Source organism: Sinocyclocheilus grahami, unplaced genomic scaffold (assembly GCF_001515645.1).
Source record: "Sinocyclocheilus grahami isolate Dianchi unplaced genomic scaffold, SAMN03320097.WGS_v1.1 scaffold200.1, whole genome shotgun sequence".
Classification (NCBI taxonomy): Eukaryota; Metazoa; Chordata; class Actinopteri; order Cypriniformes; family Cyprinidae; genus Sinocyclocheilus; species Sinocyclocheilus grahami.
Window position 1 is genome coordinate 605,522 of NW_015505379.1, and position 27,227 is coordinate 632,748.

At 37.1% G+C, this 27,227-nt stretch overlaps 1 protein-coding gene across 1 annotated transcript in view; it reads right to left on the reverse strand.

Annotated features, from left to right (window-relative positions):
* efnb3b (ephrin-B3b) overlaps window positions 1-27,227 on the reverse strand; it is a 74,223-nt gene that overhangs the window by 34,707 nt on the left and 12,289 nt on the right. The gene's annotated exons all lie outside the window — the stretch shown is intronic.

The window sequence follows — 27,227 nt, forward strand, 5'->3', positions numbered from 1 at the left end:
GATTTATCGGGAAAACATTTTTAAAATGCACCTACTAGGAAGAAGAGCAATAAGACGGCATTATAAAATGAAAAAGTGAGCTTTGATTTTGAATGGTGAAGATGTGCTCACCCACAGACATTCACAGGTTCATTTTGAAGTAAACAACAAAGCTAATGCTTTTCACGGAACTTACATAATTACCCATTATACATTGTGATATAGCCTGGTTCGTTGGTCCGTTAGATCGGATTGCTTTCTCACTACAACCGAACCGTTCCAGAGTTCGTTTTCAATCGAGCCGAGACCACCTCGTTCATCTCGGGCCGATTGTTTTGGCGCAGATCCGAGCGCGATTGCCGTGTTCACATATGTACAAACGAACCGAGCTAAGGGGGGAAACGCGCCAGGTTCCGAAACAACGGGCCAGTATTCATATTTCACACTACACAAAAATAGGCTGTAAATAGCTTGTCACATTGTCTTTAATCAGTTTGTCTTCATTTAATCAGTAATATGCACATCCGGTGTTGATCTTTGTCTTTGTTTGTGGCAGAGCAAACCTGCGAAAATCTGTCAATCATATGGATCAGCACGGGGGCAAGGATGATGCATCATGGGATACGAATGACTGGTTTAATCTGGCACTATAACCTTTCGCTTCAGAACATTCACTGACAAAACCACATGCTTCTCATGAAAATTTCTGTGGGTATGCTGGCTGCCTCGGGAACAGGCTGGCATTTACTAGCGCAGGTGTGGATCCAACCACACTCCACAAGTAGAAACTCATCCACTTCTTTTACACTTTATTCATCTACTCTGCTCGTCTCTTTTCCTGTTTATTCATAGCCCTAATGAAAGTGCTCTCTTCCGCTGTGTAAATCATCTGAAGGTTTTTGACGACTGAATTTCTCGAAATATGATATTTTGTTTTCTATCTTCAACAAGTGACTCTAATGAGAATGAATAGGCCAGTCTGGATCCAAAGGAATCAGTGTCAGATCAAAGCTCAGCAGAGGACGTGTCTGGAGCTTCCAATTTCCAGGAGAATTTGGCTGTTGCGGAATCTCAGGGAATTTCCTTTGAATTCTTTCAATGTAAACAAATGACTAAACGACTCGCAGACACTAATTACCATTTTATCATCATCTCTAAACAGCCAGCAACACCAACGGCTATTTACATGTAAACAATTTAAGGCAGTTGGGCTTTGTTTTTTTTTGTTGTTTTTTTTACGGGCTTCATGTTTCCATATGAAAAGAAATGCGAAAATACATTCACGTAATGATGGGTGGATCCATTTACAAATCACATACATTACCATAGCATGCTAACCTAGCCTAGGGCATGTTTATTAAAGCTAGTCACTCTTGCTTTTAAGAAACAAAAGCAGAGTGTGTGAGAAAAAGGCTTCTGTGTGTGTGTGTGTGTGTGTGTGTGTGTGTGTGTGGCATTCCTATGAGAGAAGAGCCTTCTTGTCACACAGGTTAGGAAGGTTATCAGTAGCTCTTACAGCGGAGAGAACAGACACTCAACACACACTTCACGTACTACAATTAGACTGACCAATACTCGCACACACATGACTTTAAAGGGATGTTTTTGAGTTCAACACAACTTCAGTATTTGTGGCATAGAAAACAATGGACTTGTGGCTCAGGCAAAACTTGTATTTTTCAGTAACATACAGTACACTACCAGTCAAAAGTTTGGGGTTTGTGAGATTTTTTTTAAATGTATTTGAAAAGTCTCTAATGCTCACCAAGGCTGCAATTTCTTTGAAAAAAAAACAGCAATAAAGTAATCTATTAATGCAATTCAAAACAACTTCAAAAAATTTAATTTCTTCCTATGATGCAAAGCTGAATTTTCAGCATCATTACTCCAGTCAGTGTCACATGATCCTTCAGAAATCATTCTAATATGCTGATTTGCTCAGGAAACATTTCTTTATTATCGATGTTGAAAACAGTTGTGCTTAATGTTTTAATATATTTGATGAAGAGAAAGAATTTCCATCATTTTCAGAATTTATTTGAAATCAAAATCAAAACATTTTCAAAGTCTTTAGAATAATTTTTGATCAATTTAATGCATCCTTACTGAACATAATTATTAATTAATAAAAAAAAATTTTTAAACTGCTGACCCCCAATTTTTGAATGGTGGTGTACTTACAATGAAAGTAGACCAGGCCAGAGGGTTCCAGAGGGTTTTAAAACATAAATGTAAGGGCTGTATTCATTAAAAACTTACATGAATTATTTAACATGTTATTTGAGCTGTATAATTGACTAAATGTCCCTTTTAAAGTGGGACTACTTTTCTAGGCGGATGAACTTTGCATTTGCATTAGCAATGTAATTCCTGTGGGTTTTCTGTGAGTCTGTTGTAAACTGCCATTTATGGTGCATTCAGTTCATGTCAGAATGATCATATTTTCAAGTTGAGCACATAATCATCAAGTCAAAATTACTAGAGGAAAAATCAGGACTTTCTTTAAGCTCAGAAGTTTAGAGCTGTTATGACGTGTAATTTCAAGAATCACAGGGGAAGCAAATTGCCACTGATCACATCAATTGTGAAATTTAGCAGTCAAATCAGAATGTATTCATTTTGTGTGCTAAATGCAGCCAGGAAATATTATTCATTTAGCTTGTTTATTAGAAGACATGTCACATCAAACTACATTTCCCATCATTCTCTACAGCCAAACTAGTATGATAAAACACATATATAAAGCATCAGTTACACACATAATGTGCTTCCTTATTAATTATGTTGCATTAGCACTAAAAAGCTTCCTGGTTTTGTCAAAAAGTGAAAAAGTGAGAGAAAAATATGATAATTGTCCTGTTAGTCCATTTTGTCCAGGCTAAAATTACTTGAACGTACATCATGTGGTACTGCAATTACCATTTCTAAACTCATAAGTAGGAACATTCCAAGAAGACCACTGCACACCAACACAAGTTTTGTGGTAACTTTTAAAAACTGAACTTAGCTAACAACTTTTCTTTAACGTCCTTCAAACCAAAACAAAACACAGACATGCCATTGCGAAGTGTTTTTTTTTCTTCAGGTAGACAATATATACACTCCGGAAAAAACGATGAAAAAAATATCAAAACATCCTGCAGATGCAAATTACATTTTTTTGCATTCACATTCTGTTAGGTAGATTTTTGTCTGTTGGTTTATCGCAGACACCAAATCACAGTAGACTTGATTTGAAGAATAGAAAGAACAGACAGAACGACAGAAACAGAAAGAGAGAGAGAGAGCAAGAGAGAGGTGCTGCGGATCAGAGGAGAGAATGAAAGAGTTGAATGAAAGATAAAATAGCTTACGAAACCGAGAGGAAAAGAGTAAACAGAGACGAAAAATGAGGGAGGGAAAAAACAGGTGGACACAGAAAGAGAAGCAAGCAAGCAAGCGGCGGATGCAGGAGATAAGGGAGCCGCTCACTCAGTACTGGCCGTGTTGTTGACATGGTCACGCTGGTCTGCTCTAACCCACTGAACTCTCTGCTGAGACCCAGACACACAAGCAGAAGAATACTGTCCTTTATCACCACATTCACACCTTCTCTCTCTTTCCCTCCCTCTCACGCCCTCCGTGTCAGCGTGACAGAACAGCATTTAGTCAAACTCACACTCACTGCTAGCAAACACGCAAGTACACACTGCAAATGCTAGATTGCTCACGTTAGAATCAAAGAAGCGGTCTATTAAACACAATGCCAAGAGAGGCTATGTGTTAGGTGTTCTTACCTTGTTAAGCGCTGTTGCACAGCAAACTGCCTGAAAGTTCCCCAACTCTTTCCAGGGTTATTATATGAAACTAAAACTAAAACCATTAAAGCATTCAATTATTTTATTTCAGTTAGTTGCAAAGGCAACATGTTGATGTGCTGAAAAAGCTAAAACTAAAATAAAAACTAATATAGAAAAATAATTAATAAAAATGCCAAAACACACAACAAAGTTACTAAAACTAACTAATATTAAAAATAAAAACATTCAAAATATTAATAAAAAAAATTATCACAATAATACTGAAATAACTAAAATGTGGCAAATTGTTAGTAATGACAATAGTCAGAAGAAAAATTAATTAGGCTCATGATCCTAAATGTAGGCTGCTTACAGTTGTCGCGCACTCTGATTTTAGAAAGGAAATCTCAAATGGAAGTTTTTTTTAACACATGAAAATATTCACTGTGAATATTTCCAGAAGAAAATTATGTTTCAAATGCACCTGATGTGTTGTGCCAACTTTAGCACTCCATTTTCACCAACTGTGCACTATGTATGCTACAGAATGACACAACCTGAATAATAATGAATTTTGCAACGCATTGACAAAGTATACACATCTTTGTTTGCATACTATGTGTCTGGCTTACCGGTATACAGTAGTTGCACATAGGCGGCTTTGTAAATTATAATAGAAGCATTATAGATTTGTGGGCTTAAAAAAGTGAAACTGAAAAACCAGTCCAACACAACAAACGCTGTGATCCATCAACGCTCCTTTCAAAGCATGCATGCGCGCCAGACCCTTTCGCACAGCCTGTGTAATTACATATGTTTCAGCACTGGACCGCATTAGCCTTCGTGATTGAACAACTGTCAGGCGGCAATGTCTAATGAGCAAACTCAGGGTTAAGCAAGCACTCGGCAGATAATTAGAGAACGTTTGCAGAACCTCGCCAAAGAATTTCTGACCCGCGTGTCAAGCAAGAAGGAAAAAAAACTTGAAGGAAAAGGGACGAGTATAAAAATGTGGCTACAAAGTCAAGTTTGAGCATGTGGAACTGAAGCAGGATGAAAACACCAGAGTTATATGCACCGAAACGCTTTCATGGAAGAGCAGTGTGTGTGCTTGTGTTCGCAAAGCTCAAAATGCTAACCACACAAACGGGCAGGCCTTCAAAGCACAGATTAAAGTGAAATTATATCAACTTCTCTGTTTACTCTAAATATAAACATGATAATACACTCCTCCAACCATTCCCTCTCATCCCAAACACTCATCATTCCTGTTTTGCTCTCTCTCCCAAACTCCCTCGGTTTCTCTCCCTTTCTCTCTTGCTCTGGAACAAAGGTGGCATTCATAGTCACACATTGAAACAAGGAGTGGGGGGATGGAGGAGGGCAGAGGTGACAGGAGTGTGTGTGCCGGGCTCGTTTATGAGGGCAGAAACATCATTTTGTCAAACTTCACCGACGCCCTTCCCTGACCCTGACAGCTCTTGAAAAGATCTGAGTGTTAGTTTCACCCCGTCCCGCCCCTGACAGCACTGACCCTCAACCCCCCCACCCTTCCACCCGAACCCACCTTCTCTTGTCCATAAACCCCTCCACCGTCCTCTTGTTCATCAGTATTGCATTACAAAGATTCCACAAGAGAAACCCGAGCTGTGTCCAAAAACAAGCTCGGGGCACAGGTGCAGTGAGGTGGACCTTTGTTTGTCCGCGTGCATAAAAAATGGAATGTCTGAGATGGCTGAGAATCCTTCACATGATAAATGCAGAGGTTTCAACACACCCTAGATGAGGACATTAGACAAATCTGGCATGAATATGCACTATGTCTACAAGTACATTAATATCACATATCGCAAACGAAATCTATGAAAATATGGTGGTGGCCAAGGTATTGCTTACGCAGTTGCTTAAGTGTTTTGGGTGGTTTTATTAGAATCAGAATCAGAATCAGAAAGAGCTTTATTGCCAAGTATGTTTGCACATACAAGGAATTTGTTATAGTGTCACAAGCTTCCAGTACACTGAGACAACAACAACACACAGATAATAAAAGTGAGATGTGAATAAAATAGATTATGATGATATGCGGTTGTTAGGAGGATCTATGTGGTTCCTTATTAGCACAAGTCAAAAGACATCCTATGATAAAGTCTATGGGATTTTTTTGTCCATCAGGTGAACAGCTTACAAAGAATACATAAAACATAAAAAAGCGACATAATTTTAGGCCTCATTCATGCTTGTTGCATAAGGTAAGCCTTTGGGATTTTACCAACCACCAGGTGAAAATCTCTAAATCTAAAAAATAAATCTATAAATAAACAAATGCAGCATAATTTTGAGGTCTTATTCATGTCTGTTGCACAGTTTAAGATTTTTTTTTGTGCCTATTTTATCTTCCATCAGGCAAAAGAATAAAATGAAAAAATAATAACACTCTCCTCGCCAGGTCTCGTTCATGTCCATTGAACAAACAGTACAGAATGAGTTAGTGTTGAAATTGAACGCTTATGGCTAAGATTTGCTTCAATCTCTAATCGAGCAACAGCTATGCCCTCTTTAGCAAACACCACTAAAAATGTTCTTCTGCAGGCTCAACATCTTAAACCCCACCAGCCAAAAAAAGCTTTCCAGATTTAGGAATTAGATCTAAATTGGTGATTACATGTGATAACAAGCTATCGAGCTAACACCAGCTGAACTCCTTCAGTTCAAATCACTTTGATACGCCGTGAGAATGACTTTGACTTCTGCAATTTCCACTTCATTTTCAGCTTCTATTCCACTTCACTAAGCTGATTTTACCTCCAAGCGTGCATTGATCTCATCAGGAGCAGTGCCATGGAGGGGCTGGAATCACGACTGTCGTCCAGCAGACCAGTGGTGGTCCGGAAATATCAGCCCTCCCAGAGGATGAGTAAATCTCCCATCTCTCTTTCTCTCTTTTCTCTTCACGGCTATATCGTCAGCTTCCAGGGCCTGATTAAACCCTGTCCAGGGTCTCGAGTGACCAGACTAAACAACACCTACCAGTTAGACATCCAAGCCCTTATCACACCGCCAAGAGACCAGCAAAAACAGAGAGGGAAAAAGTAGGAGAGACAGCATCTAGCTACTAAAAACAACGATGTATTCAAAAAAATTAAAAACTTGGACTAGACAGACAGAAAGACAAGCAGATGAAGAGATAGATAAAATGATCGAATGATTGATAGATTAATACGTAGATGATATATGGCCAGACAGACAGAAAGAGAGATATATTAAATGACTGACAGCAGATGGATGGTTGGATGGATCTATACAATGATCAATAGAACAATGAATGGATGGATAGATAGATAGATGGACGGTTGGATGGATGGATGGACAAACCGACAGACAGACATATACAATGATTGACAGCAGATAGATAGATAGATAGATAGATAGATAGATAGATAGATAGATAGAATGTAAAATTATAGAATGATCAAAAGAACGATGGATGGATGGATGGATAAAACGACAGAACAATGGATGGATGGATGGACGGATGGATGGATAAAATGACAGAACAATGGATGGATGGATGGAAAGACAGACAGAGAGATAGATAAATCTATAGAATGATCAAAAGAACAATGAATGCATGGATAGATAGATGGATTGGTAGACAGACAGACAGACAGACAGACAGACAGACAGACAGACAGACATAGATAGATAGATAGATAGATAGATAGATAGATAGATAGATAGATAGATAGATAGATAGATAGATAGATAGATAGATAGATAGATAGATAGATAGATAGATCATAATTTGTGTGTACCAACAAAAGAGCCTAAAATGATATACAATGACATGCAGCTCTTTTATTTACACAGTCTTTACCTGCATTTTCTGATCAATTATACAGCAAGCCACACTAAATCTGCTCCCAAACCCCCAATGTATTCGGTAGTCCAAGTTTGCCAAAACATTTCAGACCAAAACAGACCCTTTGCGATGTGGTTGATGTATTTATTTAGAGTGACTGTCGCCTTGCAGCCACAGTCCCATCAGAACACACAAACATTTAACCATCTTCCATTCTATTCAAATTAACTATGTGCAAACACCACACACAGCACAAAAAGATTACAAACGTACGCGCAGAGACTAAAAATCGAGGACCGATTATGATTATCATCTACATCCACAGACACTTACGTCTTGAAAATTATACGTGATTGTTTACAGATATTTAATGACAGCTAAAGGTCAGTATGTAAATACGGCACAGTACGCTGAGATGTTGGTACAACCTAACCAAATTGTCTGACAATGAGCAGATCACATGTGGCCAATTATCACATGACCTCGGCAGATAAACTCTGAAAATGATGGAAATGAGGACAACGAAAACAGGTGAAAGATAATAGGGGGGGAGAGGAGGGAGAAGGAGAGAGAAGGAAGGAGCGAGAGGCTGCTGTGAAGAAAGAGAGCTGGAGGCACTGCTGGAATGTTTGTGGTGAGAGGAACAGCGGGTGTAATGGCTTCCATATGGCCACTCCTGGCGGGAGAGAGAAAGCGAGGAGAATTACAGAGGGAAACAAAAGAAAAGGATTGAAAATTAAGTTAACATTAAGGAAAAAAGAGGCTTGATGGAGGAGGAAACTGGAAAAAGATGCAAATGGTAGACAGGAAGTGTGCTGCAAAAAATCATATTAAGTTTGTTTTTGACTTATTTTTCACTAAAAACATCGAAGCATCCTCAAAACAAGATAAATGTACATCAAAAGCAAAACAACATAAGATATTATTTAAGATTTGTGTTCAGATAATGTGTTTGTTTTTTTATGTTAAAAAATGCAACGTTCAAAGTAAGATTAGTTAAATGCATTAAAAAAATAGATAGGGTTAATTTCCATTTCATGCCAACTTTAAAGCAGGGTTATTACAGGTAACTTAAATTGAAACCTTTTTTTCCATTTTTGGTACTTGAAATAAAACAAAATAAACATTAACTGAAATCAAATAAAATAAAATATAAATATTTTTATTTCAGCTAGTTGCCAAGGCAGCATTGCTCATTTTTATTTAGTTTGACTTGAGGTACTAAATTAAATCAAACTAAAACTAATAAATAAAAAAAACTACACAGAAATATATTAAAAAAATAAAAATTACAAACAACAACAACAACAAATTAAAGTGGGATCAGAAAATATAAAAAATAAAATCTAATTCAAAAGATTAACAAAAACTATAATCGTATATCAATGAAATCGGGTGTGATTTGCACCCCTAGTGGTACCAAACAGAATTGCAATCTGTTTATTTGAGTGATATGGGTGGGATATAACAACACTTAATAATATTGAATATTAAATTTGGGACCAGACTGTTTGAAACTTTTTTTTTTTTTTTTGCAATTTACCTTTAAGCATAAGCAAGTATTTTAGTATAGTTTATAGTATTTTTAGTTGGAGGGGAAAACTATGTCTTTATCTTGTCCCTTTACTGGAAAGCAAAACAAAATCCCTGGTGTGTCTGCAAGCACAAAGCAGGTGAACAGAGAATTTGTGTGTGTGAAGGTAAGTCTGTCCTTGTCACTATTACTGTCGTGCCCTTTCCTGACAGGAGGCGGTCTACATCGTTCCAGCGCCAGTGTCATCTCCCTCCACGCTACGCGCTTTCAAACCAGAAAGCAGAGAAACTGGATTTCCTTGTGTTTCTTATTCAAACATCCCTTGTATTCAACAGCGTGATCGTTTCCACACCCTCGGAAAGCAGTCTGGAAAGTTTAGCATTAATCACATGTGAAATAAATGCTAATGAACGGCCAACCCCCTCCTTCTGGCCAAAAAAATCCATCACGACTGACAGAGAGAAAGAAAAGAGAGAACATATGCTTTCCTTGTATTTCGTATCCTCAGATCAGGCCTGTATATTTATGCAGCCGTATGTTCTCAAAGCCCCCTGTTCAGAGAAATTAACATATGTGTGAGTCTGTATGTGCACATGAATATGATTCACAGCATAATGAATCATAATGCCATTTAAAGATGTGAGCGTTCATGTCGGATCAGAGGAACACACACACGCACAGAGCTTTTTTTTTAAGAGTAAAATGAGTCTTTCAGCCCAGCTGGTGTGTGACCACAGGTCTCTGTGTCAATGTCTGTGTTATTCTGTGTGAAATTAGTGTGTGTTCTTTTTAAATGTGTGCATATGAATGCGGTCTGTGTGTGTATTAGTGTGAGGACTCTTTCCTCGGGGGAGATGACTACAGGTTAAGCTCACTCTCTCAAACATAACGGTCTGATTAGACCAAGTCACCAGGGGTCAGAGGTAGACAGAGGGGCAACATACTGAGGGGCCCCGTGGAGACCTGTGTCAGACCCACCACTGCCCCACTGTCCACCTCACAGAGTCTAGAGCATCCACAAGGCCTATAAACACCCCAACATGGGTCTCAGATGTCTTTGGGGCCCCAAAAAACTGTTACTCAAAGGTTCACCTGACTCCATGTGCATGCAGAGATTATGAGCTACTGCGTACAATTCCTGACAGGAAAAAACTGGACCGATGAATACGAGAAACAGATTTAGAGTCCTGAGGGTTCCTAAAAGACACGGAACACATAAAACAATGTGCTATCGGCTTTCAATGTCTATGCGATCAAAGGATCCAGATAGAAACAAAAAAGCATTCACAGCTTGGTGCCACTGGAGAACTATTACAAATAATTATTGCTTTAGCAAACTCAAATTTCACATCTAGCTCCATTTTGGTATAAAAATCCCCAATTTTTCGGACTGAAATCCATTTCTGATTAATAACATCAACTCAAGTGAATATGCAAAATCATTTGGCAGAAAGATGATGCAAAAAATTACAATTTATTTATTTTCCATTCAAAAGTACTAAAATCAATGAGTTAAAATTACTGAAATCAATGAGTTAAATTTATAAGATAAATTTACTTGAAGCAATGCTGCAAAAAATATCAATAATTATACAATACAAAGTAGATATTTGTTTAGAGTATAAGCAAATAAAAACATAAGTAAAAACATTTCCAAGATACACTAAGAAAACAAGTCTTAATGTTTCATACAGTGTTGCTTAACAAGTAAATTCATGTTGTTTTAAGAATATTTTTAAAGTAAAAAAAATCTAAACAAAAGACTTTTAAAAATTAAATCCATTTTTTACATAAATGAAATAAACATTTATTTTTTAAGGTGATTTAAGTATCAATTGATCAAATAAATGTATTAAAATATTAAATTGCATTTATTTTTTAATAACTACATTGATAATTGATTTATCTTTCACTTATTTAAATGTGGCACTCCTAGTTATCCACTGATTCATGTTGACTTTAAATTACACAAAAAACATGAACCCAATATGCTGATCTGAAAACCTAAGGAATTATCAAAAGCTTTTTAATAAAAAAAACAGTAATTCGTTTAATTTATAGAGTGCTTTTCAAGGTACTACAATATAATATAATAACAATATAATAACAAGTCATCCTTAAAGGGTTAGTTCACCCAAAAATGAAAATTCTGTCATTAATTACTCACCCTCATGTCGTTCCAAACCCGTAAGACCTCAAATCAAAGCACAGGGAGGGTCAGAGAGCTGTCAGATTCCATCAAAAATTTCTTAATTTGTGTTCCGAAGATGAACGGAGGTCTTACAGGTTTGGAACGACATGAGGGTGAGTAATAGTGTTGGGCGATATGCTCAGTTTTCATATCGTCCTATCGTCAGCCTGTGAGATCGGCTAAAGGCTAAAAGCAGCCTAATGTTTTTAATATGACTGAATTTGTATTTAACATGATAACAAATTAATAGTAACATAAGTTACTAATTATAATGCTTACATTTCCTCAGTTATTCAAAAAGCAGCTACAGAAAACGAGCAAAGAACATTACATTACCAAAGAACATCATCACAAGCTCAGTCTAGCGCGAGTTTATGCGCTTTTAAAAAAACTCTACACTATATGATGAATGAATCTCTTACATTGCACGTACATCTGCACTTTGTTGTTTATAATGAGAGAATTCGCAAGTCAGAATTCAGTCAGCGCGCGCTGAACAACAGAACTCCGCTGTTTCAGTGATAACTCATCTGAACGCCTATGATTGGCCGCTGCATTCATAAGCTCAGCATAATTGTGTGTGATTGGTTAGAACGTGCAATACTGTAAAAATAAATATAATGCAACAAATAAGCCCTAATATTAATTAGATAGTATTACTAGCCTGATAATAATAATAATAATAATAATAATAATAATAATAATAATAATAATAAGTCTTGCTATAGTTAAAGGCATCAGCCACAGGCGATATCTCTGTCTATCGTCGATACACGATACTATCGTCTATCGGCACAACCCTAGTATATGACTTTTTTCTTTCAGACGAATCCAGTCGGAGTTATATTAAAAATGGTCCTGGCTATTCCAAGCTCTATCATTGCAGTCAGCGGGTGTTGCAGTTGAACAGTCCACAAGTCGTCAAATAAAGTGCGCGCATTCATAATAAAACGTGCCTCACATGGCTCCGGGGGGTGAATAAAGGCCTCCTGTAGTGAATCCATGCGTTTTTGTAATAATTAGATAGTATTACTAGCCTGATAATAATAATAATAATAATAATAATAATAATAATAATAATAATAATAATAATAATAATAATAATAATAATAATAATAATAATAATAATAATAATAATAATAATAATAATAATAATAATAATAATAATAATAATAATAATAATAATAATAATAATAATAATAATAATAATAAATCTTGCTATAGTTAAAGGCATCAGCCACAGGCGATATCTCTGTCTATCGTCGATACACGATACTATCGTCTATTGGCACAACCCTAGTAAGTAATTAATGACAGAATTAAAATTTTTGGGTGAACTATCCCTTTAAAGATCCATAAAGCTACCTTATGAAGCAGAAAATACTCAAACTTAAAACATCTCTGAGCATTGTTATACCAACAAACCATGTATAATAGTAATGAAATGCCTGCTTGACCATTTAACTATGCTGGTATATTACCTGACGTTACAATTTGTGAGCTGTAAAATCTCCCCGAATGTGTTTTTCAGAGTGCCTCACCATACAAAAGCCGGTTTCTGTAAGGCGCTGAATGTGTGGAGGTCTCTGAATTCTGGCCTAACAGGGCCGTGTGGCGTGCGGGGCGAATCAGGGCCAATGCGGAGTGATGACAGGCTACTATTCCACACCCTGAGGCCTAACGCTCCACTCCACACCGAAAACAGCCTGACGCCTTCACAAATCAACCTCACCGACCGTCCCAGCATCTGAAAGTCATTTTACTCTCTCCCTCTTCCTTCGACACTATTTCTAGCTTTCTTTTTGCATTTTTTCCTTCTGACTGTCTCCCTTTATCTCCATTTATTCTCTCTCCGGTGGGTCCAGTGCGGTCAGGCCGGGGTCCCGGCAGGACCCGAGGTTGAGGAGCCCTGTGGTAAAATCAACAGCTACAGACGCAAGAGAAAGACGGCAAGAGAGAGAGAGAGGTGTCAGCAGACAGATGAGGCTGACTACTGCTTCAAACACCTCTGCTTCCAATCCTGTCAAGATGTGCGTCATGCCAGTTTCTGCTGCGACTGTGTGCGTGTGCTGTACCGCAAGAATCTCATCTCCTCCAGAGTGCCGAAGGGCATCTTTTTAGCACACAAAACTTTCATCTCAAACTCATTCTAGGGTCACGGGGTCTTTATGACATTCTTCTCTCCCCCACAGCCAATTAGAAACAGCCTCTCAAACGCTGTTCTCAAGAGCACTTCCTGTCGAGGGGGAAGATTGACAGCTGAGGAGATGATTGACAGGCCTCTGGCAAGAGAGGACTCGCAGGCTTTGGAGCTGCGCGGTGGTCCACAGGAAAGTTTTCTGCCGGCAACCCCTTTCATTTGCATGAACGAGGGATGCTGGATAAATAAAGAGGGCGAATGAATTTTGGAAGTGAAGAACGTGCATCCCAGCGGGGTAGAGGCACGTTTTCGAGAATGCGGAGTCGTTTAGAGTCCCGTGAGAGGAATACCACAACAACCGCACTATTCACACACACACATAGAAAGAAAACAACAATTCCAATCCGCTACAACTACAGTTACAAACAGGATGCGATCCATAAGCACACTCATTCTGAAAAGATGCAGCAAATCCCTGATGATTACAATAATTAAATATGAAAGGGTTTAAAAATACCACATTTCTCCCTTAGTATCATGGAATTCTGAAGAGACCATTCACAAAAACAGTGAACATGAAAACGCTGGAAAAAAACTAAATCAAAAATTCCCTATTCACTCTTTCTTTCTCTCTCTCAGCCCTTCCCGCCCCTCTGTCTCTTTTCAAAAATGGCTGATCATTATTCCTATCAAAGTCCCAGGGAAAGAAAGTTCAAACCAACTTGCTGTCTAGGTTAACAGGCTGAGTGACAGAGAGAGTTAGAGAGAAGCGGAAAAAGAAAGGGTGTGACGAACAAGAAATGTTTTAGATGTTAAAATTCACTGAAATTTTTTTTACAGGATTACTACTGTAATTTAGAGCCAATCCTAAAAAATCCTAATGGGATCAAATAAGAATCCCTTAAAGATCAAATACAAACGTTTTGGATAAATGGACATTTACGGAAAAAAATTTGGTTTTCTTTCTTTATTCTTTTTATTTTCTTAATGAATAGTGTGTATACTATATAAAGAAGTATCTTATGCTCAGTAAGGCTGCATTTATGTAATCAAAAATACAGCAAAACAGTTGCTCTGTTTACTGTTTTTGTGGAAACCATGATACTTATTGAATGAAATTATTGAAAAATGTATATATTTAACATTGTGTTGTAAAAAAATGGATGACTGAGATAAAAATGGAAGGTGAAAAAAGAACGGAAAAGGAAGAACTAACTGAAAAGAATAAACAGATCTGCTCCATTGGTAAAATCAGACAACAAAAACAGAAGAGAAGTGGCAGAGCGGAGCGAGGGATGGAGAGACGGAGAGAAAAGATGGACGCAGAGATGTCCTGCTGGGTTAAGCCAGGTGTCTTCAGCAGAGTGTCACGAGAGGATAGAGGGGAAGAGAAAGAGAGGAGAATAATTAGTCAGACCTCCAGCCGAGGAGACTGACAGGTAAAGAAAGAGAGGGAGAGAATGGTGAGGTAAGAGACTAAAAGCAAGACAACTATGGACGGACACAGAGTCTGAAAGTGAGAGTGGTGGAAAGAAGAAAGAATGAAAGAAGAGAAATGAGGAGATGAGGGAGGGGCTGGGGAAAGTGAAAGTGCTTGAAAATGCCCTTTGTCATCATTTTGACAAAAGAAAACAAAGAGGGAGAGAAATCCCAAAAAAATGCATGACCCCGGCCCCTTTTGGACAACAATGAGCACTTGTCTATCCATCAGTTCAGCTCAGTGGTGTTTTTTGGTGACCTAAACACACTGCAGAGATTCACTGTGACATGATGGCACTTTCTGTCAGCATCTGCCTTCAGAAAGCCTGCCTGAACTCAATGCATAAGCACACTGATTAGTAAAAATAATGTGCTTAATGAGTTATTTCTACACTGTAGAAAGTAAAAAAAATTGTAGTTGTTAGCTAAGTTTAATCAAGACCTAAACCAGGGTAGAAGCCATATTTTAAGGGGGAGATGTTAAAATACTTCCTCCAATCCCAGTTTTATATGAAGAGGTGGCTATAAGTAAACCATTCTAAGGTTAAAGGGGTAGTATTTATTTTAAGGTTATCTGATAAAAAAATTTTGTTTCATGTGATCCTTACAAAATGCTTTCATTAGGCTGGTTCAGTTATATTAAATACTTTCTTTGACTGAATAAAACCAGCTAATCAAACTTTTAAAATGAAGTACATTTTTATGTTAACAGACAAAAACATTTTTACAGCGACGGAAGTAATGTGCAAATTACAGCTTATTCTGTTTCTAAAGAACATGGCCGTAAAGAATCCTCAAGGTCACTGTCATCACAGATAACTAGAATCTGCTGTAATATACACAGTACATATATATATATCTCTCGAAATGGAATTTCCTCTGAAGCACAAATGTGCACAATTATATTCTGGACTGAAGACTAGCAATATTTTTTTCCCCTACAGCCTCTAAATAAACGGCAGCATTCACTCTAGAAAACATAACTTCATGAAGCTCCTCCATCTTCACCTACAGGTCCCTGCGGGTTTCATTTAACAGTTTGCCATTTGATCCTCAGATCCAGCATGTGTGCGTGTTTGGTCCGGAGCCAAAGGTCGTGTCTTGTTTGTGCAGAGGTTGTGGTTTGATGCCTCTGGACTGGTATTAAAGGGGCCGTTTCACGAAGCACGGGCACCACAGCTGGCACACATACAGACAAACCTCCCCTTCCATTCAGACACATTTAAAAGGACCGTTTCAGGTTTAATACAAGAAACCCTCAAATAGCATTTGTGATATATTGTCTATTACCACAAACTCGTTGGGTTAAAATAATTGTCTGCGGTAAAGCCGCAAATGCTGTCAGTAGAGCTTGAGTTCTACATTTCTATAAACTCCAAACAGCATTAAACTTCTCTGTAAAGGGCATGCAGGAACATATGCACAAGCTAACACACACACACTCGGTAAACAGTCAGATCTAAACAATCTTTCACATTCATATCACTCCTTCTTTCTCTCTCCTCTGCGCCTGCATCTATAGCAGCTCATCGCAGTGTAATTAATCAAGAGTTCTCATTAATTATCTATGCACGAGGTCGTTCATTACCACACCAATTCAGGCATAGCTAATGCCGCTTGAGGGAGCTCTGCCCGCCCCCTTCCTCCGCACTACCTCCCAACTTACATATTTCACTGGTCTCGAAAGTCAAGTGATGTTTTCTCTCTCCAGCCCTCTTTATTCATATGTCTTTACTGATGTGGGGAGGTTTGTTTCTAAGGAAACACTCTGAATAAGAATCTCAGAGCTATATGTTTCTTTTCAGTATCAACTTGGCCTCAAATATTTTTCCTAAAATTCCTTAAAGGGGTCATATGATGCTGAATAGATAAGATCCCTAAAGTTGCAAAGACTAAAGTCTCAAACCCAAAAAGATATTCTTTATAAAAGTTAAGACTCGTCCACACCCTCCTAAAACGCCTGGTTTAAACACGCCCCCACATATCTACATCACTGTCTGGGAAGATTTGCATAACGCCGCCCAAATGTTCACACAAAGAAAGAAGGCGTAACTTTGATTCTCGCTGTAGTATTGTTGCCGCCGCCGCCATGTCGTGGAGACGCTGTGTTTTGTTGTGAAAGCAAAACTATTTTGTTTGGCCTTCCAAAAGAGGACACGACTAATAATCAGCGGTTAAGTTGTATTTACAACACTGTTCCAGGACAGTTTAACCCATATATTCGTGTGTGTGTAATGCATTTTACGAAGGACGAGGACTGTTTCCTGGGAGAGTAGCCTACAATGCCGATTTTCTGACAAATAATGCTGACTCACAGCCTGTAAGTACGTTTTCACATTTAAAGGATTTGCCACTGATGATTCAAACGCGAGTTTTGAGCAGTGCAGAGTAGCGCTTGTTGTTTGTCATTTCTCTGATCACAAATGCAGACATTGTTTTATGTTTACGCGGCGCGATGCAACGCAATGTGTAAAAAGACAGTATAAGTCATTATAATCAGTAATTATGTCCCCACTGGATGCAACAAATGCCTCGTTTATAATGGGTTTTATTGTTTTTGTCTCGTCGCTCCGGCCGGACACGGCATCACAATATGGTAAGGGGCGTAACATTTCCGTCACACGCTTGAGGTATTCGGCCAATCACAACGCACTGGATAGCTGGCCAATCAGAGCACACCTCACTTTTCAGACTGTTGAGCTTTGTAAAAATCGACACTTTTCAGAAAGGCGGGACATAGAGGAGAAACAATAACGTACAGTATGTGGAAAATTATGTGTTTTTTTAACCTTAAACTGCATAAACACATTTCATTACACCAAATACACAAAATAATGTTCTTTTTTAGCAACGTCATATGACCCCTTTAAGAGAAATAAAAATAGAAACACATTAGACAATGGTTGACAAAGTAAAGAGTAGAGCTATAAAATTAATATGGATAGCCAGGAGCGTAGTCTCCATATGTAAGAGAGGGCATAATATAAAATTTATCAGCTTTGTTCATTAATATTAACTATGCAATAGGACATTCGCCAGGAGAAAGTGTAGACCGAATGACTCTATAATGACTCTTATGAGCTGATTCTTTTTTAGTGAATTAAAAAGCATGTAATCTAAATATATGCTCTGTGTGTTTCAGAGTGAAGTCCACAAATGAAAAACAGTAATATTTCTTATTTCGTTTAATATTTTTCTTTAATAAAAAATAATCATAATAAATAATAATAATCATTATTGTTATTATATCATCATGATTTATAAATAACAAACAAGCACAGCAGTCTTGGAACTTAAAAAAACATTTATTTTTAAAATCACAATTACATTTTTCCCCAAATCCCCCAAACAAATGACTCTTAAGAGCTGATTCTTTTTTAATGAACAGATCAAAAACACAAGTTACTGGTGTGAATCAGTCTAAAACACTGTTCTGTATAATAACATTTTCTGTTCTGTATAAGTTGGAAATTGAATCAAATTGTGTATTGGAACTGAATCGAATTGGGAAATCTGAATCGAATTGGGAAATCTGAATCGAATTGGGAAATCTGACGTTTGATTGCAGACTTTGGTGTAGAGCAGTTTGTGAGAACTCTTCTGGAGACACATGTGAGATGTGTCTTCTCATGAGAAAAATCAGGGAATAATTCTTCATTTGCTCTACAGCTGACTCACTTTTAGGATATTAAATGCATTCTAAACAATATTCTTTCATAATACCGAAAGAATTTCAAAATTATTTTTGTAAATGTCATTTGCCATCCCTTTGTATGTGAGGACCAGAATCCCCACGGCAACAAGCATCCCTTTCAGAAACGAGCGCTGTAAAATATATCACCCTCCCATAACATGTGCACCACGCAATTACCTACCCTGTCTAGCAAGGCTCTAATCTCTGTCACTGGTCCACCTATTATTGCTTTTCCAAGTCTCTTTCCATCCATTTTTTTCCCTTCAATTTCACCTTGCGTTTTCCATTTCTTCCGCCGCATCCCTCTATTCTGAAAGCAAGACCACTTTCCACTCGTTCCCTAGTTTTTTATCCCTCATCAGGCCAAAAGCTTTTCGTTGTACACCTCAATCTACAAGAGTGGAACAAAAACAGAAAGAAAGGAAGATGGAGAGAGCAGAGGGTAAGAAAACGTCAGGGAATAATTCTTCATTTGCTCTACAACTGACTCACTTTTAGGATATTAAATGCATTCTAAACAATATTCTTTCATAATACCGAAAGAATTTCAAAATTCTTTTTGTAAATGTCATTTGCCATCCCTTTGTATGTGAGGACCAGAATCCCCACGGCAACAAGCATCCCTTTCAGAAACGAGAGCTGTAAAATATATCACCCTCCCATAACATGTGCACCACGCAATTACTTACCCTGTCTAGCAAGGCTCTAATCTCTGTCACTGGTCCACCTATTATTGCTTTTCCAAGTCTCTTTCCATCCATTTTTTTCCCTTCAATTTCACCTTGCGTTTTCCATTTCTTCCGCCGCATCCCTCTATTCTGAAAGCAAGACCACTTTCCACTCGTTCCCTAGTTTTTTATCCCTCATCAGGCCAAAAGCTTTTCGTTGTACACCTCAATCTACAAGAGTGGAACAAAAACAGAAAGAAAGGAAGATGGAGAGAGCAGAGGGTAAGAAAACGAGAGAAGGAGAAAGGCCGAGAGTAAGAGATGCTCTGACGTTAACAAGATAGCTCATTAAAGCGAGGGGACAGGAATGAGAGAAAGAGAGAGTGAGCGGGTGAGAGTGAGGTGGAGAGAGAGAGAGAGAGAGAGAGAGAAGTGGATGTAATTGGTGGGTTTTTAAAAAGGAAAGCCAGAAAAGCCAGAATTAGGTTTTCCATCTGCGGCCCTGAGTGTGTGTGTTTGCAGTAAGAATGACAGGATTGATGTCTCTGTGAGCGTTTCAGACATCAACAGGTCAAACACACAGCGCTCAGTCATCAGGCTCTCATCACATATACACGTGTCTATTATTGGAGTGAAGCATATTCAAGCATCTCAAATTTGTCACTGTATACACCGTATAATAAAAAGGGACTAGGAGAAAGTGGTACAACATACCTGGGTTTCTAGCAGAGAATGCATAAAAGGTGTGTGAAAAGCTGCTTACTGTCGGCGCCGCACGTTTGCGGGTTAATAATAACATGAAAACATTGCAATTAAAGGTCAATGCTGTTTTCATGTCTTCAATTTCATTGCAACGAGTGGTTTTCCGGCGTGCATATAAACGTACTTCTTACACTACGTTCAGCATTTCCCTGAGGAAAAGAATAAATATACAACGCAACCGGTGTAGAATGATTCTTGAATAAATGACTCTTTTGAACCGACTCTTTTCGGTGACTTCTAAATCATGCTGCGCAACCAGTATATAAAGAAAATAGCCTCTCATGAATCAGTTCGTTTAATGAAGTAGCTTTAACTGCTCCAACTCTCTCAAATCTGGTGGACTCTGATTGGCAGTCAACTTTTTATTGTTACTCTGCTGGAAAAAAATGAGTTCTGAAAGTGATTCCAATGATTGTGTCTTTAACATTTTAGAAGTTGTGTGGACGTCTCTATTCTTACAGAATTTGAACCATCATTAAAACGTTATAGTTTTTGTTATTGTTATAGTTATCGTCCTTGGTGCGACCTTTACTATTTTAAATTCAGTCCAAGAGAGTTGGAGAGAAAAACTCCAAGAGAATCTATTTCATATATATAGTTAGGGCTGGGCGATATAGCTAAAAAATGCATCAACGATATAATGTTCGTTATCGATAATTATTTACATTTTTTTATAACCTTTTGTAAAACAAAGAGCAATAGAAATTTTTTTTTAAATTTAACCACTGTATTTTTAAATTAACACAATTTATTGAGACAAACAACAAATAATTTTTGTTTTAACAGTCAAACTTTAAACAAATATCTAATTTCTAATGTTTTACATGCATATTAAATAGGTCTCAAGGAATCTTTTGGCTTGTCTCCCGAGGCCACATGAGGGAGCAATGAGCAAAATAATGCAACACATTTAAATAGTTAACGCAAGGAAATAAATGTCTATAAATAAATCTGCGTTACTCTAAATTAACTCATATAAATCAAATATAATTTCATAAATTGCATAAACAATTATGAACAAAACAGCATCATGTATTTATGCATTGTTTAAAACAAAGAGCCGAATCGCCCATCACGCAGATTGCATTTAAAAACATATGAGATGCAGTGAAAAGGAATAAACCTCCACAAATTTGCGACGTGTTTTCTAAAAGTTTAAACTGTTTTAACTTCGCATGGCTACATCTCTTGTGTGAGACGCGAGTGCAGCAGTCACATTTGTCCGTCTAAAAATGCTCTGAATATGCATCTGTGTGAATGGCTTTGGTTTCGGTTTTCACCTAATCAAGATCTTCTCCGCACTGAGCTTCTATATTTGTCTAATATTGTCAATGCATAACACAGCAGCGGCGCATCTCGTGGGCTAGACTAACAAAACATTCAAATGCAAAAACGTCACTTACATCATTATCACCGCATCTCGTGCGCCACTAATGACGCTCCCTGACGCACTCCTAACGTTTAAAAGCAAATGTTTATTTTAAATTAGACTAATATTCATTCTTTATTCACAATCTCCTCATCACAGGCAGGCACAGCACTCATTTCAGCATGTGCTCTTGTTTGTGTGTGCTGTCTGCATCACTCATAGCACGTGACTATGTCCTGCACTATATCGAATATTTGTTATATCGTTATCGAAGAAGGTGTACCCTCAATAAATTTCGATACCGTTTTATCGCCCAGTTCTATAGCCTATATATATATATATATATATACAGTATATATATAAACAATAACATTATAATGAACTTAAATATACCCAAATGTATCAGAATCGAAACTAATCAAAAATCAGAAACAGCCTATTATCCTTATTTAAATTAGTCCTATTTACGTAAGTCACCTGTCACCTTTTTTTTTTTTTTAAATGTAGTATGAAAATCAATCAGAACTGAGTCTGTGATTGTAAATTTTAGGAGGTTTGTGTGTGGCAGGCTCAATTTATGTGTGTGTGTGTGTGTGTGTGTGTGTTTGTGTGTAATTCTTCCTAATCCCATCTCTGATGGTCTCCTCTTATCCTCTTCTCTCTGTGCCAGACACAGCAACATTCTGCCAATGACAGGAGCCAAGCACACATGCACTAACACTCACACAATATCCTGAAATATCCCTGCATCGTGTCTATGCCGCAAGCGAACGGCGTGACAAAAGTAGATCACTTCCTTTATAATCAATGAAGCCAAACTACATATGTGTGAAGATTATAACGGGAGCGATCCACTTTTGTTGTGTTACATCACTCATTTGCAGCATACAGTAGATGTGATGTACTTTCTTAATGCATGTTGTTGGTCTTATTGTGAACGATTTAGTAGTTGACCTGAAGGAGAAACTGAACATGAATTAAGACAATTACACTAATAACCACTTACAATAAAAAATGCGTGAAATTAAGCTTGCGTAGTTATGAAGAGTATGTTTTGGGGCCAAACTATAAAAACTGATGATGAAATGAATTTGCTAGTAAATTTCACAAAAAGTAACTCATTGAATGAAACGTGAAATTTTGATGTAGAAAAGACTGAAATTGTATTTTCTTGTAAGACACTCCAAGAATCTTTGTTATATTTACAACTTTAAAAAAATAATATTTACAGTGTAATTTTTTACTCCGGTTTTGCTAGTGGTTTAGGTCTTGAACACCTAATCACAAATTTATGCTAATGCAAATGCAGAAATAATTTTTTGGCAGCCATAATTGTCACAAATGATTAATTTATTCCACAAAATGAATGTGTTGAATAATATGCGGGTAACCAAGATAAAGTGAATAGTATTCAGCTGGTCATGTGACAAAAGTGGGGCCCACTATAAAGGGGGCCCCTTATTATGAATAAAACAGTTTTCAGGCTGCTGATATAACTAGATACCTTATTTGTCGTATATTACTTTTACATAAAAAAAGTTACCTCAAGTCACCAAGACATTATGATACACGTGACAATGACACTCCCAGAGTCACACAACATTTTCACAGACGCCAAAAAAAAAAAGCACCACAATTCGGCCTTGAGAGGGAGAATAAGAGAGAGAAAGAGTGATGATTTGACACAAAGTCGCAGCCGGCAGCTCGCCATGACATGGCACTATGAAACGGTTAATGACGCAGCTTACGGCAGAATGGATTATCTCTCTCCTCCGCTCTCCCCCGTTCCTTTATTGGCTTTTGTCTGATTGTGCTACATTATGGAACAGCAGTGAGCCGAGCTTAAAGGAAGCTGCCATTCTCCAGAGGAGACAATTAATAACGCAAGCATATCCATCTGCTCTAGACTCCTATATGTTCCCTTTTCTCCCTTTTTCTTTCTCTCCATCACTCCTTTTGCTTCAACTTTCCACTGTGAGTGTATTGTGTATGGCATCTCACTCTTTTGTCTGGGTTTGTGCATGAATGCATATGGAATGTGTGTGTTAAAAAGATAGGAAAAAAAGACGTGATAAACTCAGCTCAGCCTTACTTCAACATTTAAGTATATAGCACACTTAAATTTATATATGTGACCCTGGACCACAAAACCAGTCATTAGGGCCAATTTTTCGAAAAATTGAGATTTATAAATAAGCTGAATAAATAAGCTTTCCATTGATGTATGGTTTGTTAGGATTGGACAATATTTGGCTGAGATACAACTATTTGAAAATGTAGAATCTGAGGGTGCAAAGAAATCTAAATATTGAGAAAATCACCTTTAAAGTTGTCCAGATGAAGTTCTTAGCAATGCATATTACTAATCAAAAATTAAGTTTTAATATATTTACAGTAGGACATTTACAAAATATCTTCATGGAACATGATCTTAACTTAATATCCTAATGATTTTTGGCATAAAAGAAAAATCTATAATTTTGACCCATGCAATGTATTTTTGGCTATTGCTAGAAATATACCCCAGAGACTTAAGACTGTTTTTTTGGTCCAGCGTCACATACATATATATATATATATATACACACACACACATATAAAATGTTTATTAATGTAAACATCTAAGTAGGTGATTACATTTTTTTTTTTTGCCAAAAAAAATTGGTTAGAAATTGTATATGTATCGATGTAATTTTAGTATTACTGATATACTATAATATTTTTTGTTAATATTTTTCTACATTTAATTTTTTATTTATATTTTCTGTTTTCATTTTAATTTTTGCTGATGTTTCAGTAATTTTATTATGTTTTTAGTTTTTAGTTTAGTTAGTTATTTTATTTTCAACTTTAAGTGGAAATGGAAAATGTTGGCAACTAGCTGAAAGGTTTTTTTTCTATTTTATTTCAGGTAATGCTTATTTCAAGTAATTTTTTTAAGTAATTTTTATGGTTTTAGTTTTATTTAATGATAGTAATCCTGATATGTATAAATACAAAAAAGGATTCTAATAATAATTATACACACACACAATTTTCATTTAAGTACAAAAACTATACAAATTAAAACAAGTTACCGGAGTTCTGTTTTGTTAAGAGAGTTAATTATATACATATATATAATATTCCATGTATGTATTGCATGTCTCTCAAATAACATAAATTCATAAGAACTGCATGTATATTAAACACACAAATTAAATGAACTGTAAGATACTTTTCGATTAGTATATCACAATCACCTCAGCTACCCATTGAAATCTGAGAAGAGACAGGCAGAGAAGATTCAGCTACATACATATGAGTGTGGATCAATTTAACATCAGGTTATGAGTAAGGTAGAGAAACATAGGTGTCTTGCAGTGTGTTTCTTGACACTGTTGAACTTACAGCCTTGCTTATTTAGATGACAGAGAGAGAGAGAGAGAGAGAGAGAGAGAGAGAGAGAGAGAGAGAGCGAGCGAGCAAGCATGCCTAACTCTCACTTATGACTGTGGGTTTAATCAGAGCATCAATCTCTAGCAGAGGGGAAAAGAATAAAAAAACTAATCTAATTACACCTGATCATTCAGAAGATGAATTAAAGACAGAGATAACGTTACAGACAACCACGTTAAATCACCCAACACTTCCTCTCTCTCTCACACACACACACTCACACGCTCCCTGTTTTTGCAATAACAGGAAAATGGTCTCTCTCTCTCTCTGAGCTCCAATCATGAGAGGAGATTGCATAAGAGGTGATTGTATAGTCCCTTTAAGAAAAAGTGCATTTAGTCAAACAGTGTTTTCAGTTAGGGCGGCTCGTGAGTGGAACTCCATCCCAACTGATATTACAAATTCCAATACTTATGCTTCCTTTAAGTTTCACTTAAGGAAATGGTTAATTGAGAGTCAGCATTGTCAACATTAATTTTATAACTTACACTCTGCTGCTGTTTTGTCTTTTTTGCTTTGCTAGTTTGATATTTTTATGTAAAAGAGGTTGTTTGGTTTAGGACTGGCTGAATGATTAGGGTTATTGCTATTTGTTTGTATGCTTACATTATTTTTGTTTGTATATTGATATTGTGATATTATTGATATATTGTTTAGTTTGTTTGATAGTGGATTGTGTGTATGAGTGAGCTGGTACTGAGATGTTGGTTATGTGTATAGTATAACTTTAAGGCGGATGTTTTGTTTTTAGGAATTATGGTGAATGGCACATGTATTTTAGAGTATGCAAGTATTATGCATTGATTACATTTTTATATTTTTAGGGTGACAATTTTACCATCAGTCCAGGGACTGCAGATGCAAAATAGCCTTCTGGCTAATTCTGGCACATTGTGCATTTATGTATTGTTGATGTGCATTGTCCCAGTTAAATAAACCTGAAATAAATAAATAAATAAATAAATAATAAATAAATGAGGGATTAAAGCCAGCGATTATTCCTGGTATTTTAGCTGGTTATCATGTTAACCTCTAGGAATGAACCCCAGACATTAACATTGCCGATATTAGAACGACAGAAAGGTGAAGGACAGGAGGAAAAGAAGTTAAAATCTCTTTCAGTCTTTTCTACAGCATTAAAACATGAGCCCTCTGTGTGTGTGTGTGTGTGTGTGTGTGTGTGTGTGTGTGTGTGTGTGTGGCCACATGAAGGGCAATGTTATTGCTGAGATGTAGTTCTTTCATAGCTCAAGACACGGCTTCACAAACTTTCTGATTCCACAGACACCCAAATATGAAAAATGCTCTTTTTTGAAAACACCAGGTTAAAAACATCTGGATCAAATGAGTTCTCAGTCGTCTTATTCAAGTAACTTTATCAGATGCTTCTCTTAAAATTGCTTTGTTTACTTTGTTGTTGTTTGAAGAGATCCGATATAGAGCACTAAAGTTAATGCAAAGAGTTAAGAGAATCCGGTTTGAATTTGATGGGAAATGTTTGCATTCAAATTTAAATATATGACTTTTGATTTGGTGTGGGTTTTAGTTTCTTGGAGGATCTGAGTGCAGCTGTAAATCAAGATCTAAACTGAAAATTCTTATAATATAATAAAAATAATCATTAAAAATAATAATTTAAACGCTCAGCTCAATAATTGAACATTCAGTTCTTGAAATGTCTAAAGTCATAACATGAATCAAGGTTAATTTAATATCAATACTCCCATTTTGTGGATTTGAATGAATAAATTATTATTATTATAGTAAAATATTTTTCTCTGAATTAAGATGCTAAAAAACTAACTCAAGACGTAAAGTAAACTTCTGTAGTCACAAAATTAATCTGGCTATTTTAATATCAATACTCCCAATTTTTTATTTTTTTTTAAACAGCTTTGTCAGCAGAAATAGCTAATTTTGGGAACCCTTTGTATATTATGTTGGACAACAGGGGCCTTCGAGTCAAAAAGTTTGAGAACCACTGATCTAGGAGACACAATTGAGCTATTAAAGAGATCACATTCGTGATTTTTCTTTCCTGTGGGTGGTGTTGGTCTGGACGAGTTCAGGTTGATGCTTGGCATCCCTTTTTGCAGTCCGCGTGTGTGTCTGTCACTGCGGCTCCTGGCACAACTGAGTGGCAGCATCCTTGCCAGACACCCCTCCATCTCTCCCGCAGAAACGAGGGAAGAGGGACGAATGGGATGGAGAGATAGAGCGGACAGACATGAAGAATTGTTAGGGAAAGCAGCTTGAGAGGAAAAGCAGGTACGGCGAGAAGATTACAGCCAAGAGGTGAGGAAATGAATGAGAAAAATAGAGCGAGATGTGTGGA